The sequence below is a fragment of the Lynx rufus genome, unplaced genomic scaffold (assembly GCF_022079265.1).
Source record: "Lynx rufus isolate CCGP_SWC_20201006 ecotype Redwood Valley unplaced genomic scaffold, mLynRuf1.p SCAF_17, whole genome shotgun sequence".
In the NCBI taxonomy this organism is placed as follows: Eukaryota; Metazoa; Chordata; class Mammalia; order Carnivora; family Felidae; genus Lynx; species Lynx rufus.
In genome coordinates this window covers 3,072,803-3,089,818 of record NW_025814831.1, presented here as the reverse complement: position 1 = coordinate 3,089,818, position 17,016 = coordinate 3,072,803, and the positions used below count along the sequence as shown (strand labels likewise).

At 46.2% G+C, this 17,016-nt stretch overlaps 1 protein-coding gene across 1 annotated transcript in view; it reads left to right on the top strand.

Annotated features, from left to right (window-relative positions):
- The first annotated feature begins 707 nt into the window (after nt 1-707).
- Nucleotides 708-17,016, top strand: part of KLC1 (kinesin light chain 1) — a 68,235-nt gene continuing 51,926 nt past the window's right edge. The window contains exon 1 of the mRNA XM_047079992.1: nt 708-973. The gene's annotated coding sequence lies outside the window, so the exon portion shown is untranslated. The remainder of the gene's footprint in view (nt 974-17,016) is intronic.

Sequence of the window (17,016 nt, the reverse complement as noted above, 5' to 3'; positions counted from 1 at the left end):
TTCAGGCGGGGGCTGGAGGTCGTGGCACTGCGGCCCGGCCCGGGGTGTGGGCTGGTGAAGGCTGCTGTTGGGGGGTGGGGGAGGGGTGCAGCAGCAGGAGGTGGCACGTCTGCCCTTGCCAGGCACTAGAGGTGCAATTTGTGCGAGGCCTTTGTGGCTGAGGGGAGCGCCTGGAAACTCCGCTTGAGCTCTAATTCTTCAGGATCCGACGACACTAGGGCGAAGGGAACAATAAGATGGGGAGGGTCAGCACGTTAACCAAAGACTAGATTTCCCTGGAGAAAAAAGAGAAGCCTCGTGGCTTAGCCTAGCTCCTCAGGATCCTTTGGAGGAGCTGGGGACCCCTTCCTTTGGCCCCTCCTTGTGGGTTCCAGAGCGATTGAAACGCGCCCATAAAACGCGTGAATAAGGGGCATGGCACACAGTGAACATCATTCTGGACACGGGAGAGCAGGAGGGCAGGGCCGGGGCGCAGGCTGGGGCAGCCGTCGGGCGCGCAGAGGTCTCGGGCGGTGGCGCAGCGCCCCAGCGCCCTCCTCTAGCGCGTGGGCCGGGACCCCGGCCGCGCGCGGGCCTCAGTTTCCCAGGCAGCGCCACGCCTCGCCTCGCCTCTCCCCGCCCCCCGGCAGCGGGCGAGTGACGTCACGGGCGGCGCGCAGCATTGTGGGGCGGGAGCGCCGAGTCGGGGGAGGGACGTCGAGACGCCATTTTCGGCGGCGGGAGCGGCGGAGCCGGAGCAGAGCTGGAGCCGGCGGGCGCAGGGCGGCGGCTACGGGGAGGAGCCGCGGGAGACAGCGCTCGCGGGCGGCCGAGGATGCTGCGGGGCGGCCGCGCCAGCGCCCCTCGCTCGTGACCGCGGCGCCGCTCCTGAGGCAGCCGAGGCGGAGGGCCCCGCGCACTCCTGCTCCGCGCACGCGCCCCGCGACCTCCCGGTGCTGACAGCGCGAGCGCGCGGCCCCGCGGGAGCAGCACGGTGAGTCCGCGGTCCCCTTCAGGTCCGCAGCCCGGCCGCACCCCCCTCCTCACCCATGTCCCCTCCCCGGACCGCGGTCCTCAGTCCCACGCCCTCATCCACATCCCCTTCGGCTCCTCTTCCCGGGCCCAGCCCCGCCCGGCTCCTCATCCCCGTCCGCTTGTCGTCCGTGCCCGGCCCCTTCTCGGCGCCGCGGCCCTGGGTCTTCATCCACGTCCCGTGCCCGCCCCCGCCGAGACTTCATCCCCGGCCACAGCCCCTGCCCCATCTCGGTCTCCAGTGCAGGTCCCGGCCCCTCCCCGTGTACGTCCCCCTGTGCGCATCCCCGGCCCGGGCTGCGGGCGGGCGGGGGCGGCGGCCCCGGGGAACAGCTGCGGACCCCCGGAGCCGCGCGACAGGGGGATAGGGCCGCCCCCGGGAACGCGGCGCGCGGGGAGGGGCGGCCGGCCCGGCTGGCTTTGTCCGAATCCTCCCTCTTCCTTCCGGCCCCCGCCCTCTCCGGCGGCACCGCCCTGGGCGGACGCGCCTGTCATGCTCACCGGCAAAGGGCTGCCGGGCGGGTCGGAAGCGTGCAGGGTCTGTTTCTTGCACCGTGTTCACCTGGGCTGGCGTTGCTCTGGTGCGAAACTTGCAGCGGCCCTGGTCTTGGAATACTTACGCTGTTGTCAAATATGGTGCGCCTCTTTCCTTAAAAAACAACAACAAAACAGAAACTAAAATGAAACACGAAGGAAGTAAAATTGGTGCCTGGTGGGTTGGATGGTTTTATAACGTAACGTTTGTAGCTCCAGGTGATTTTGTGATAGAATTGTTGCTCCTTGTTGTTTTGTCATTCAAAACCACACTAAGATTTTACATGTTACACGTTTAATAAGGAGTACTTGCAAAAATGTTTTTAAAAAGTGTGAGAAGAGAACATTTGAAGTACGCTATTTAAACTGGTATGTAAAAGGGCAGTTCTTTGATTCTTTGCATTAAATTCTAAGGCTTTTTTTTTTTTTTTTTTTTTTGGGTACAGCATGACTAAGCCATTGGTCCGAATGATTAGCTCAGAATAGGTTGTAACAGTTAAGTGAAAAACCCATTAGGAATTTGGGAAACCTTCTTAAGTCTCTTGGTCTTATTACTGAATTTACTTCTTTCAGGGATTGGCAGCAAGTCTTCTTTGGGGTGCAAAATTTGATTCGTTCTGTTTCTTAAATATGTTTAGGAATACAACGAGACTAAATATTAATTTCAGATTGTGGGGAATTACACGTGGGAAGCAGTCTTCAGAGCCAGCTTCTCCAGGTCATCAGAGAATGCAACATCATGATGCAGTGGAGCCTTGGCAGCCCTGTGATGTTGCTGAGGGTGTGGGAGACCCCGGGTGGTAACTTCACTGGGACCTGGCTCATTCGCTTTGCTTGCGAGTGCCTTCTAAAAACGCTACACAACACATAGTTAAGCTAGGAAGACATGCGTGGGAATCAAGACAGTACCTGCAGGAAGAAGAGAGAAAATGCCACCGGGGAGGGGCGTATAGTATCGTAAGTATTTTAAAATAAATAAAACGTTAACTGTAGTTACTTAAAATTGTACATTAAAGAATTATACGTTCTTAAGCGTGTTCTGTAACGTTGAAAAATAGGTAAGCCGACGTGTAACTTTCCATATGGGACTATGAAAGTTGATTAATTTGTAAGATTCATATAACATGGAAACATAAGTGGAATATGACAAGAAACCAGGACTTTATGTAACAAAGAAGTCATCAGTAATACCCTCAACAGAAGTACAGGCCAGTTTTAAGTGTCAAATTTTAGGACATAGAATAAAAATGATTAGCATGGTAAATGATGAAAGCTTGGTCTTTTGTTTTGTTTTTTTAAATCAATGAAACCAAGAGTTGATTCTTTTTTTTTTTAATTTTTATTAAAAAAATTTTTTTAATTTATTTTTGAGAGAGAGAGAGACACACACACACACAGGGCACAAGCGGGGTAGGAGAAGAGAGAGACGAAGTCACGGAATCCAAAGCAGGCTCCAGGCTCCGAGCTGTCAGCACAGAGCCCGACACGGGACTCGAACTCACAAACTGTGAGATCATGACCTGAGCCAAAGTTGGATGCTCAACCGTCTGAACCACCCAGGCGCCCCGAAAGCTTGTTCTTAAATGTCTATCACGAACCAGCTGAGTGACACCTGAGTGGCTCAGTTGGTTAAACTTCCGACTTTGGCTCAGGTCATGATCTTGCAGTTGGGGAGTTTGAGCCCCGCATCAGGCTCTGCTCACAGCTCAGAGCCTACTTTGGATCCTCTGTCTCTCCCTCTTTCTGCCTCTCTCTTTTCTCTCTCAAAAACAAATAAACTTAAAAAAAATAAATAAATAGCCCAACTGAATGGCAAGTGCTGTGCTAAGTAGTTGGGGAAATAGAGACTGTTCTCTTGGAGTTCAGTCTGGTGTGGAGACAGAGGAAAATTGACGGGTACTGCAGGTTAGGTTAAATGCTGTGCTGAGTGTCCTGAGAAGGTGATTCTGGATATGAGACTCAAAAGTACCAAATGCCAGGGATTGGTAGTGGCCGTTCTGGAGGATATAGGCCCTGAGGCGGCATTGCAGTAGAGGGGAGTGAAGTTGGGGGGGGAGGGCAGGAGTGGAAAGGGAAGATGAGAGAAGGAAAGCAGGAAGGAGGATTGGGGGATTCTTGAGTGTGGTGACACTTTAGAAAGCGCAGGTAGTGTGGCAGGTGATTTGAACCAAGGTGAGACTCGACGGGAGGTTTTAGCCCCACATGCGGACTGAGAGCTCCTGAATTGGGGCCGCGGCAGTAGGAACGGTGATACAAATGGACTAGAGATGGCTTCAAGGGTTCCAGTGGCCCTGACTTGGGAGTGAGCAGACCAGTAAGAGTCGGACTGCAATCTGGAAGGCATGGAGTGGCAGTGTTCGCAGCCAGAGCCAGCTGCTAGGGCAGGCGTTGGATCGGTCACTCCTCCGCCAAGTCCCGAAAGCACTCTGCCCCCATGCTTTTCCCTCATATTCCGACTCTTGCCCTCACTTAAGCACACCCAGGCTCCTGCCGAGCCTGCTCTTCTGTATGTCCCCGTGTCCCCACTTCCCCATGTTCCTTAGCACTTCTGTCATTGTTACGGTATGCTTTCATTGTATTTAATTTCTTCGTTTATTGTCCGTCCCTTTCACTTCATGTCCACGATCTCCATGAGGGCAGGGATTTTTATAAGCACTTAATAAATGTTTATTGAAGGAATGCATCTAGAATTACTTCCTTGTCACTAACGGGAGGCTCACTGGCTGGTAATACCCACCAAGATGGGGAAAATGAGAGGAGGACGAGATGGTAAGCTTGGTTTTGGATAGGTTAAATCTGAAGTGTTTGTGGGGTGCCCAAGTGGATGGTGGGCAGTTGGAGATTCAGGTTTGGAGTTCAAGACAAATATTTAGGCTGCAGTCAGAGATTTGGAAGACCTTATCATCTTGTTGAAAGCCAGTGGTGGTGTCTGTAATGACCTCTCTGAGAGCTTCTGACATTTATAGAGACTGTGGAGTTGACCCTAAGATAGGTGGAAGAGGAGGTCGACGTCCAGGTGGCTAAGAAGTCAAGGAAGATTTGGATAGATCTACTGATTTGGCTTCTAGCAGGTTATCAGCGACCTTTCAAATTTTTCCTGAGAATATTACCTCCTAAGGCAGGTGTGCTAATTCAGAAATGATCTGCATGCTGTCTCCCAGGGCATCGTTGTGTCTTTCTGCCCTGAAGTCTCCCAATTAATATACTCTTCTGTCCAAATGAATTCAGATTTTATTTTTGTCTTAACTATTAAAAAAAATTTTTTTAATGTTTATTTTTGAGAGAGGGTGAGTGGGGGAGGGGCGGGGGGTGGAGACAGAATCCCAAACAGGCTCCAAGCTGTCAGCGCAGAGCCCAACACAGGGCTCAAACTCACGAACCGTGAGATTATGACCTGAACTGAAATCAAGAATCAGACGCTTAACTGACTGAGCCACCCAGGAGCCCCTCCCCCCAATTTTAAAAAAATGTTTATTTTTGAGAGACCAACAACGAGTGTGTGTGTGTGTGGGGGGGGGGATGCAGAGAGAGAGAGAGAGAGGGAGAGAGAGAGAGAGAGAGAGAGAGAATCCAAAGCAGGCTCCAGGCCTTGAGCTGTCAGCACAGAGCCTGATCCAGGCTCCAACCCATGAACCGTAAGATCATGACCTGAGCCAAGTCAGATACTTAACTGACTGAGCCAATGCAGGCACCCCAGTCTTAGCTATTTTTAAAAATTCACTTTTTTTCATTTATTTTTTTTTAAACTTATTTATTTTGAGAGAGAGAGACACACACAGCGTGAATGGGGGAGGTGCAGAGAGAGGGAGAGAGAGAGAATCTCAAGCAGGCTCCACACCATCAGCACAGAGCCTGATGCAGGGCTCGAACTCACAAACTGAGATCATGACCTGAGCCGAAACCAAGAGTGGGACGTTTGACCGACTGAGCCACCCAGGCACCCCAAAAATTCACTCATTTTTTTTTTATTAATTTTTTTTTTTCCAACGTTTATTTATTTTTGGGACAGAGAGAGACAGAGCATGAACGGGGGAGGGGCAGAGAGAGAGGGAGACACAGAACCGGAAACAGGCTCCAGGCTCTGAGCCGTCAGCCCAGAGCCCGACACGGGGCTCGAATTCACAGACTCTGAGATCGTGACCTGAGTTGAAGTCGGACACTTAACCGACTGAGCCACCCAGGCGCCCCAAAATTCACTCATTTTAATTGAAGTATAGTTGACGCACAGTATTAGTTTCAGGTGAACAACATAGTGATTTGATGGTTATAGACAGTACAAAATGCTCACCATGATAAGTGTACTTATCATCTGTCAACATACAAAGTTATTACAATACTATGTTTTAACTAAATTTTGAAGGCAGATGAAAGCAGTTTGGATCTGTGCTTTTAAATATGCTTGGGGGTGCCTGGGTGGCTCAGTATGTTGAGCATCTGACTTCGGCCCAGGTCGTGATCTCACAGTTGGTGGTGGGTTCGAGCCCCTTGTCAGGCTCTCTGCTGACAGCTCAGAGCCTGGAGCCTCCTTCGGGTTCTCTGTCTCCTTCTCTCTCTGCCCCTCCCTGCTTGCACTCTGTCTCTCAAAAATAAATAAATGTAAAAACAATTTTTTAAAATATGCTTGGTATGATGTCCATACTTAAAAAATAAAGCAGGTAGGTTAATATCAATAGAACAAGCATTTTAAGCTGAGTTAAGTGCATATGTAAAGTATAAGTTACTTCCTTCGTTCTAAAATATCCCAGTTACTTAAGTTTAAGCCTTGGATTGTTCCTTGATTGTATAAGGTGTATATTTATGTCCCAGCCTCTCTGAAGTTCCCTATACCACTACTAATAAAACTGATAATAGTGAAGTTAACCCCAAACCAGTTAAAATTGGTGCAGTAGTACTCCTCTCCATTCTACTGTGGAGGAAACTGAGGGTCAGAGAGGGCGAGTTACTCAAACCAGAGGTGCGCAGCTGTGAAGTCAGGCCTCTAATTCAGGTATTTTTGCTTGTACACTTCAAGCTTTGAGCCACTTTGCTGTCAGGAATCACAGTAATGCTAGGCTGCAGTTGCCTTCACCTGGGAAGTCCTTGGCCAGTTCCATTTCGGAAGCCCAAGTGATGCAGTGTCCATGGTGACTCCTTGGGGTCTCTGGCTAATGTGTACCGTTTCAGCCACCACATTGGCATTGTAGTGTTTGTGTTCTCCACAGAGTCTGGCGTGGAGTAGGTGACCAGTAAAAGCTGCTTGTCAGGCCTTCATTTTTAGGGTGAATCCAGGTGGGCTGTTTTTCCTTAAATGCACTTATTCTGCCTGCTTTTTTTTTTTTTTTTAATGTTTATTTATTTTTGAGACGAAGAGAGACAGAGCATGAGCAGGGGAGGGGCAGAGAGAGAGGGAGACACAGAATCCAAGGCAGGCTCCAGGCTCCGAGGCATCAGCACAGGGCCCGACGCAGGCCTCGAATTCGTCAACTGTGAGATCATGACCTGAGCCAAAGTTGGACGCTCAACCGACTGAGCCACCCAGGGCCCCCTTATTCTGCCTGCTTTAAAAGGATTTGTAGTACTGACCAAACAGGGGGAAAATGTTAATTTCTTTTTAAAAAAAAAATTTTTTTTTTAACGTTTATTTATTTTTGAGACAGAGACAGAGCATGAGTGGGGGAGGGTCAGAGAGAGAGGGAGACACAGAATCCAAGGCAGGCTCCAGGCTCCGAGCGGTCAGCACAGAGCCCGACACGGGGCTCGAACTCATGGACCGCGAGATCATGACCTGAGCTGGAGTTGGCCGCTCAACCGACTGAGCCACCCAGGCGCCCCAGTTAATTTCTATTCTTTTACAGATATGGTAAAAAATTAACTATATTCACATTGTTGTGCAACTGATGTCTAGAACATTTTCATCTTGCAAAACCAAAACTCTACGGCCGTTAAATAACAGCTTTCCATCCCTGACCTCCCTACCTGCAAACACAGTTCTTTCTGATTCAATGAATTTGACTACTTTATTATTTTTTTAAAAAGTTCATTCATTTTGAGAGAGCGAGTGGGGGAGGGGCAGAGAGGGAGTGAGGGAGAATCCTAAGCAGACTCCATGCTGTCGGCGTGCAGAGCCTGATGTGCGGCTCAAACCCATGAAACTGAGATCGTGGTGTGAGCCAAAATCGGGATCTGACACTTAACCGACTGAGCCACCCAGGTACCCCACTGGTCTGATTTTTATAAACACAGGTTCTTCCTATTCTAGAATTTCATGTAAATGAGATTATACAATATATGTATTTTGCAGCCAGCTTCTTTCAGCATACCATTTTTGGAATTCATCTGTGTTGTTGCCTGTGTCAGTGGGTGGTTCCTTTCTGTTCCTGAGTAATGTTCTGTTGTATGGATGTGTACCACACATAGTTTAGCCATTTTCCTCCAGATGCACATGGCCGGGGCGGGGGGGTGCTCTTTCCTGTGTGAGACCATGTGGACATAACGTTTTCGTTTCTTTTGGATAAATAAGGAGTGGAATTTCTCGTAGCATAGCTGTATGATTAACTTTTAAAGAAACAGACCCAAAGTGCTTGTACAGTTTATGCTTGGACCAGCAGTATGTGAGTGTTCTCGTTCTCCACGTCCTCTCTGGCCTTTGCTATCACTTGTCTTTATTTCCACAGTCTAGTGGATGTGTAGTGGCACCTTGTTTTAGGGGCTTTGTGAGCATTCCCTGATGACTGATGATGGGCACTTACTCATAGGTACCTGCTTTTGTGACATGTGTGTTGAGTCTTATCTGTGTAGAAAGGTTGTCTTTTTATTATCAAGAATAGTAATTCCTTACGTATTGAGTATGAGTCTTTTTGCCAGGTGTATACGTTGCAATTATTTTTTCCCAGTCTAGGACTTAACTGTATGTTTTTTGACTGTGCCTTTATTTTTTTATTTTTGTTTTTTCCAACGTTTATTTATTTTTGGGACAGAGAGAGACAGAGCATGAACGGGGGAGGGGCAGAGAGAGAGGGAGACACAGAATCGGAAACAGGCTCCAGGCTCCGAGCCATCAGCCCAGAGCCTGACGTGGGGCTCGAACTCACGGACCGCGAGATCGTGACCTGGCTGAAGTCGGACGCTTAACCGACTGCGCCACCCAGGCGCCCCTGACTGTGCCTTTAATAACCAGTAATTTTAAATTTTGATGAATTCTACTCTGTCAATTTTTTTCTTTTATGGTTCTGGCTTTCTGTTGTTTTAACTGTTTTTAAATCATTAAAAGATGTATGCTTTTTCTGGAAAATGAAAGATGTACGGTATAAGTAAGCTGTCTATCTTCCCATTTCCTTTCTGCCCAGGGAACTGAATAAAACACATATTTTTTTATTTAAAAATTTTTTGAAAACTTTTTTTTTTTTTAAGTTTATTTATTAATCTTGAGAGAGAGCGAGAGGGAGAATGTAAGCAGGGGAGGAGCAGAGAGAGAGGGAGAGAGAGAATCCCAAGCTGGCTCCGCATTGTCAGCCCAGAGCCTGATGGTGGGGCTGAAACTCACAAACCGTGAGATCATGACCTGAGCCAAAATCGAGTCAGATTACTTACCCAACTGAGCCACCGAGGTACCCCCAAATATATATTTTTTTAAAGATTTGATTAAAAAAAATTGTTTTTTAATCTTTATTTATTTTTGAGAGAGAGACAGAGCATGAGCAAGGGAAGAACAGAGAGAGAAGGAGACACAGAATCCGAAGCAAGCTCCAGGCTCTGAGCTGTCAGCACAGAGCCTGACGCGGGGCTCAAACCCATGAACTGCAAGATCATGACCTGAGCTGAAGTTGAATGCTTAACCGACTGAATCACCCAGGCACCCTGATTTTATTTTTATTTTTATTTTTTATTTAAAAAAATTTTTTTTTAATGTTTATTTTTGAGACAGAGAGAGACAGAGCATGAATTGGGGAGGGTCAGAGAGAGAGGGAGACACAGAATCTGAAGCAGGCTCCAGGCTCTGAGCTGTCAGCACAGAGCCCGACGTGGGGCTCGAACTCACGGACTGTGAGATCATGACCTGAGCCGAAGTCGGACGCTTAACCGACTAAGCCACCCAGGTGCCCCCTGATTTGATTTTTAAATAATCTCTACACCCAGCGTGGGGCTCAAACTCAGAACCCCGAGATCAAGAGTCTCATGCTTCATGGATTGAGCCAGCCAGATGCCTCTTAAAAATCTTTTAATTGTGGGTGCACCTCGGTGGTTCAGTCAGTGTCTGACTCTTGATTTTGGCTCAGGTCATGATCTCATGGATTGTGGGATCAAGCCCCACGTTGGACTCCCTGCAGACATTGTGGAGCCTGCTTAGGATTCTCTCTCTTCCTTTCTCTCTCTGCCCTTCCCTTGCTTGTGTACGCTCTCTCAAAATAAATGTAAAAAAAAAAAATTTTTTTTTTTTTTTAAATTATTTTAGAGGGGCGCCTTGGGTGGCTCAGTCAGTTAAGTGTCCGACTTCAGCTCAGGTCATGATTGCACTGCTAGTGAGTTCAAGCCCCGCGTTGGGCTCTGTGCTGACAGTACAGAACCTGGAGCCTGCTTCCAATTTTGTGTCTCCCTCTCTCTCTGCCCTTCTCCTGCTCATGCTCTGTCTCTTTCTCTCAAAAATATATTTAAAAAAAAATTTTTTTTTTAATTATTTTAGAGAGAGACAGACAGAAAGTATGTGTGCAGGAGCATGAGCAGAGGAGTGGCAAGAGGGAGAGAGGGAGAATCCCAAGCAGGCTCCTTGCTGTCAGTGCAGAATCCTACGTGGGGCTCAAACTCATGAACTGTGAGATCATGACCTGAGCCAAAATCAAGAGTTGGACACAGCCGACTGAGCCACCCAGGTGCCCCTGTCCTGTTTCATTTTGAAATAAAAATGCTGTTTTTTTAACCACATCATGAATGCTCTATTTTTTTTCACCCAGGCTCCCATAACACCCTGTTTTTTGTATTCTCTTAGTCACACGGTCTGATGAAGCTGTTTTTCCTTTTTGTTTGTTCAAAGACTTGTAATAGAGACATCTGCATCATTTGGGCTTACTCATTATTGATTTAGGAAAAAGCATGTTCTCCTATATTTTCATGTAGTACCCTTTTCTGTGGTTTGTCATGCTTAAAATTTGCATCGGAAGAGATGTCTCATGGCAAACGGAATGACCTAATGCACTGCCCATCTCTGGCCAGGAGCCCTGCTTGGCAGTGGGGTGGGCCCCTGACCAGCTGGTGGGGGACACGGCCTTCTTGTAAAACTCTTTCTTTAGGTGCTGTCTGGTCATTGACAGGCAAAGCCAGTGTGCACACTGGGATATGTGCACACTTCACATAGTGGTGTGGTTAGCTTATTGTGGAGTTAGAAGATCTGTGTACTTAGAGGTGGACTGATTTCAGAACAGAACCACAGTTGACTTTTTTGAGCATGGCTGTGGGGAAAGAACCCAGGGAGTTCTGACTGCCTTCGTGTCTCGAATTCTGCAAGCACGTCGATAGATTCATCGAAGAGGCAGATGCATGCCCCCTGTTTTATCCAGCGGTTTATAGTTTTAAGATGGAAACAAATTCCTAGACGTTACAACGTCTTGGAGTCGTTAGTATTGAAACATCCACTTCACAGATTTTTGTGATTTTTAGGCCAGCACAATTCATGCATTCAGCTTATTCTTGCGATTTAAGTTTAGAAGAGGAGATGAAAGGATTAGATTAAATTTTTTTTAATGTTTATTTTTGAGACAGAGAGAGGCAGAGTGCTAGTGGGGGAGGGGCAGAGAGAGAGGGAGACACAGAATCCGAAGCAGGGTCCAGGCTCTGAGCTGTCAGCACAGAGCCCGATGCGGGGCTTGAACCCATCAACTGTGAGATCATGACCTGAGCTGAAGTTGGATGCTCAACCGACTGAGCCACCCAGGCGCCCCGAAAGGATCAGATTAAGTTAGGTTAGGTTTGAGGAAGATTAGATTGGAGGAGGTACAGTGTACAAGAAGAATATGATGAGTCCACAAAATTTCCATTTTGTAATGGGTTTGTGGCAAGCTCTGGAATTGTCTCTCTCAGCTGTCTCTGTCAGTTCATGGCCCAGAGATGAAGTTTCTCGTTAGGAGGTTCCTGATGGAGCATATCCTCCCTTGAGTAGAATTTAGTGATTGTTTTTTTTTTTTTTTTAATGTTTATTTTTGAGAAAGAGAGAGTAGGGGAGGGGCGGGGGGGGTACAACAGAGGATCCAAAGCAGGCTCCATGCTGTCAGCACAGAGGTGCTTGAACCTTTTGTGGGACTTGAACTCACGAACCATGAGATCATGACCTGAGCCAAAGTCAGACGCTTAACTGACTGAGCCACCCAGCTGCCCCAGAATTTTTTTTTCCTTCAGTTAATGATACGTACCAAAGAAAATAAAACACAAAACCCCACTTTGGAACCTAATCTATTTAGCTTTGTCAAGAAATCATAGAAAACTTCGTTTTTCACTATTTTTATCCTATGTTCCCCTTTTGTTAAACAACTAAAATCTCAAGTCCTCTTCAGTTTATTTAGTGACTTCCAAAAACAAAACACATTACCTATTGTGACTAAAAAGCAAAGTGACCAATTAGAGGTAAAAATGTACTTATGTTTTGGCTCTGAAGTTGCAGGACAAAAATTATATAGTGCAGAATCAAAGGGGGAATATTACTTGACTCAGAAGAGGTGAAAGTGGGCACCTGGCTGGCTCAGGTGGAAGAGCATGTGACTCTTGATCTTGGGGTTGTGAGTTCAACCCCCACATTAGGCATACGGATTACTTAAAAAAATGTGAAAACAAACAGTGATTCTTGAGTTATTTATTATTTTGAGAGAGCGAGCGAGCAGAGGAGGAGAGAAACCCAAGCAGCCTACTTGCTGTCAGCGCAGAGCCTGATGCAGGGCTTGAACCAGTGAACTGTGAGATTATGACCTGGGCCAAAACCAAAAATCCGATGCTTAACTGACTGAGCCACCTAGGCACTCTTGATTCTTGAATTTTCTGATGTTTGCTTTTCTTTTTGGTGGAGGCAGGAGAGGGTAAACGGTGGGGAGGAGAGGTGTTATTCCCCTAGCTTGTATAACAGTTAAGGTTCACATTTTAAGCCAAATCCAAAAAGGCCTCCTAGGGTCTTTCAATCAGTTTCCAACCATGACATCTTTAGATAAAAAGACAAATGATACGCCCCTTTATAGGCTCACAGGCGTGAGTTATTTTATTTTCTAAATATAACACAATATTATAATAATAAATATATTTTAGACAGCTGCATATTGCCTACTCTTTCCCAAATAAGAATCACTAAATTTGGGGCGCTTCGGATTCTGTATTTGCCTCTCTTTCTGCCCCTCCCCTGCATGTGCTCCGTGTCTTTCTCAAAAATGAATAAACATTTAAAAATAAAAAAAATTCTGGGTATATTATACTGAAATGTTTCTATTATGAAAAAATTCACAGGGTCACACAAACTTCTGATTCTAGAATATAAAAAAAATTTTTTTTAAGGTTTTAATTTATTTTTGAGAGAGAGAGTCAGAGCGTGAGTTGGGGAGGGGCAGAGAGAGACACGCACAGAATCTGAAACAGGCTCCAGGGTCTGAGCTGTCAGCACAGGACATGATGCGGGGCTTGAACCCACAAACTGTGAGATCATGACCTGAGCCAAAGTCAGACACTCAACTGACTGAGCCACCCAGGCGCCCCTAGAATATTGTTTTTAATGTTTATTCATTTTTGAGAGAGGGAGAGACAGAGTGTGGGGGGGGGGAGGGGTAGAGAGACAGGGAGACCCAGAAACCTAAGCAGGCTCCAAGCTCTGAGCTGTCAGCACAGCCTGATGTGGGGCTCGATCCCACGAACCATGAGATCATGACCTGAGCCGAAGTCAGACGCTTAGCTGACTGAGCCACCCAGGTGACCCTGATTCCAGAATATTTTTATAACCCCAGAAAGAAACCCTGAACCCATTAGCAGTCAGTCACCACCCTGCTTTCCCTCCAGCCCTTGGCAACCATGAATCTACTTCTGTCTCTGTAGACATTTCATATAAATGGAATTATGCAATATGTGGCCTTTTGTGTCTGGCTTGGTTCACTTAAGTACATGTTTGTGAGGCCCAACCATGCTGTAGCATGGATCAGTATTTTGTTCCTTTTTATAGCCAAATAATACTCCATTGTGTGGATAGACCACATTTTGGCTGTTACGAATAATACCAAACTACTGGTGTGAAAGTTCTACATTTGTCCAGCATTGGTTTTGGACCATTTGTGTGCAGGTTTTTATGTAAACATGTTTTCAGTTTTCTTGGGTATTTACCCAGTGGTGGAACTGATTGGTCCTTCACTTAATTAAAAAATTTTTTTTTTTTGAGAGAAAAAGCCTGTGTGTGTGTGTGTGTGTGTGTGTGTGTGTGTGTGTATGAATTGGGGAGGGACAGAGAGAGAGGGGAGCCCAGGCAGGCTCCACGCTGAAAGTGCAGGGCTCAATCTCATGAACCATGCATGAGATCATGATCTGAGCCGAAATCATTTTAAAGTTTCGACACTTGTATTACTTAATGCACAACACACTCTGTAATCTTGAGTTCCATGATACTGAATGTCTTGGTCTGTTTGGGTGGCTATAACAAAATACCATAATCTGGGGGACTTATGAACACCATGAATTTATTTCTCATCGTCTTGGACTGGGAATTCCAAGACCATGATGCTGGTAGATTCAGGGTCTGGTGAGGTTTGGTTTTTGCTTCATAGATGGCTGTCTTCTCTGTGTCCTCACTTGGCGGAAGGGGTGAGGGAGCTCTGTGGAGTCTCTTTTATAAGAGCACTGATCTCATTCCTTAGGGCTCCACCCTCATGACCTAAGTACCCACCTCAAAATAGCATCACCTTCGGGGTTAGGTTTCAACACATGAGTTTTGTCGGGACACAGACATTCATTCAGATCATGGCACTGAATATTTCCTTGAATACAACTTCAGTCATTTGCTATAGGCTCATTAGAGGTTCTCTGGCTGCTTCTTGTTTCTCCCTCTCTGTGCCTAGTGCTCAGTCCGGCGTATGGTTGTGTGTAGAGAGATGCGCTGTGAGTCTAGCTGGCTGTGTTTCCCACTGGTTCAGCTCACATATCTCTTGGGAAAACATCTCGGTCGTGATGTTCTGCTACCAGTATTGGCAAAGTAAACATTTATCTGTTCTTCTATCTTATTTTTCTTTTTCTGTGCTAGACTTTGTTTTTCTAGGAACTTCATTTCATAGTCAAACTGTCAGGGGCGCCTGGGTGGCCCAGTCCATTGAGCATCCGACTTCAGCTCAGGTCATGATCTCGCAGTTCGTGGGTTCGAATCCCACGTCGGGCTCTGTGCTGAGAGCTCAGAGCCTGGAGCCTGCTTCAGATTCTGTCTCCAGCTCTCTGTGCCCCTCCCCTGCTTGTGCTCTGCCTCTCTCAATCTCTCAAAAATAAATAAAGGTTAAAAAATTAAAAAAAAAAACTGTCAGAATAATTCATGTTTCTTTCTTGGCTGTCCTTCACTCTGTCGTTTTTTTCTATCACATTCTTTAAAAAAATTGAAATTTAAGTCCCGTAAAATAAAAGTTATTATTATTTTTTTTTAAATTTTTTTTTTCAACGTTTATTTATTTTTGGGACAGAGAGAGACAGAGCATGAACGGGGGAGGGGCAGAGAGAGAGGGAGACACAGAATCAGAAACAAGCTCCAGGCTCTGAGCCATCAGCCCAGAGCCCGACGCGGGGCTCGAACTCACGGACCGTGAGATCGCGACCTGGCTGAAGTCGGACGCTTAACCGACTGCGCCACCCAGGTGCCCCAAAAGTTATTATTTTAAAGTATACAATTTGGTGAATTTTTTCTGTATTTTGGGCAACCGCAACCACTGATCTAATTCCACACATCTTTTAAATATATATATATTTAACTTTCTTTACTACATTAGCTCTTTCTTTCTTTCTTTCTTTCTTTCTTTTTTTCTTTCTTTCGAGAGTGTGAGCAGGGGAGAGGGGCGGGGAGGGGGGGAGAGAGAGAGAGACAGAGAGAGAGACAGAGAGAGAGAGAGAGAGAGAGACAGAGAGAGAGACAGAGAGAGAGAGAGAGAGAATATCTCAGGCAGGTTCTGTGCTCAGTGCAGAGCCCAGTGGGGGGACCGTGAGATCATGGCCTGATCCAAAATCAAGAGTCAGATAGATGCTCAACTGACTGAGCCACCCAGATGCCCTTTTTTTGGTTAATTTTTGAGAGAGGGGGAAGGTTTGTTAAAATCTGTCAAACTATTGAAAATTGTATTCCCTGTTTGTAGAATGTGCGTGTATAATCTCATTGTCTGTAGGCAGTATAAGTCTCATGTAAGTATAAAGGGAGTATAAATATATGAAAAGATCAGGTGGTAGAGATGGGAAATAACATTACATGAAAATTGATAATTTGGTATGACAAAAATTCAGTATGTATGATCTAGTATAATCTTTAAAAAGTGCTTTTAGCGTCCACCCAGTTCTGGTTTAATTTCTCTGTCTTATAAAATATTCAGTGTATTCAGCATTTCTATTCTTGTCTCACTTAGGTTGGTCTATTTTTATTGTGACCGAAGTTTCAAATCCTTTCTATATTTGAGGGTTTGAGATGTTCCTTTGCCTGCAACCCCAGGCAGTCCGGAGAGGTGCTTGTCTGTTTTCTTGGTGAACCAGCAGAAGCACAGGGTGCTTGTGGTGTGTGTACGCGTGCGTGTACAGCAGTGTGGTCACTAAATCAAAGGTGCACCTGAACGCGGTGGAGGGAGCTTGGATTCTGTTCCTCTTCTGGGTAGTGTGGGCTACGTGTCTTCAACGATCCGTCTCCTCATCTGTAAGTGGGAATTGTAATGATTGTTGCCTAAACCACTTACAGACTTTGTCTTTTGTTCTTCTAAAACAATACACGTGGGGCCCCTGGGTGGCTCGGTTGGTTGAACGTCTGACTCTTGATCTCAGTTCAGGTCTTGGTCTCAGGATTGTGAGTTTGAGCCCCGCGTTGGGCTCCACGCTGGTAATGAACCCTACTTAAAAAAAAACAAAAACCATACCCTTATGGAAATACTCCAGAAACTAAAATCCTGCACAGATGTGAGTTCTTACTATGCAGAGCACGTGTACGCTTTCCTGGTTTTGTCTTTATTAAAGTTACATGCATACTTTTTTGTATTCTTTGTAGGTAGATTTTTAAAGAACAAACTTTTTGGATAGTTTTCTGTTGACAGAAAAGTTGGAAGACAGTACAAAATCCCTGCACGCCTGTACTCAATTTCTCTTAATGTCAACATTCTACATTATTATGGCACATTTATGACAACTAAGGAACTAGCATTGGTACATAATTTTAACCAAACTCCACATTTTATTTGGATTTTACTAGTTTTCCCCTAATATCCTTGTTCTGTTCAGAAACCCATCCAGGACACCATATCACACGTAGCCATCGTT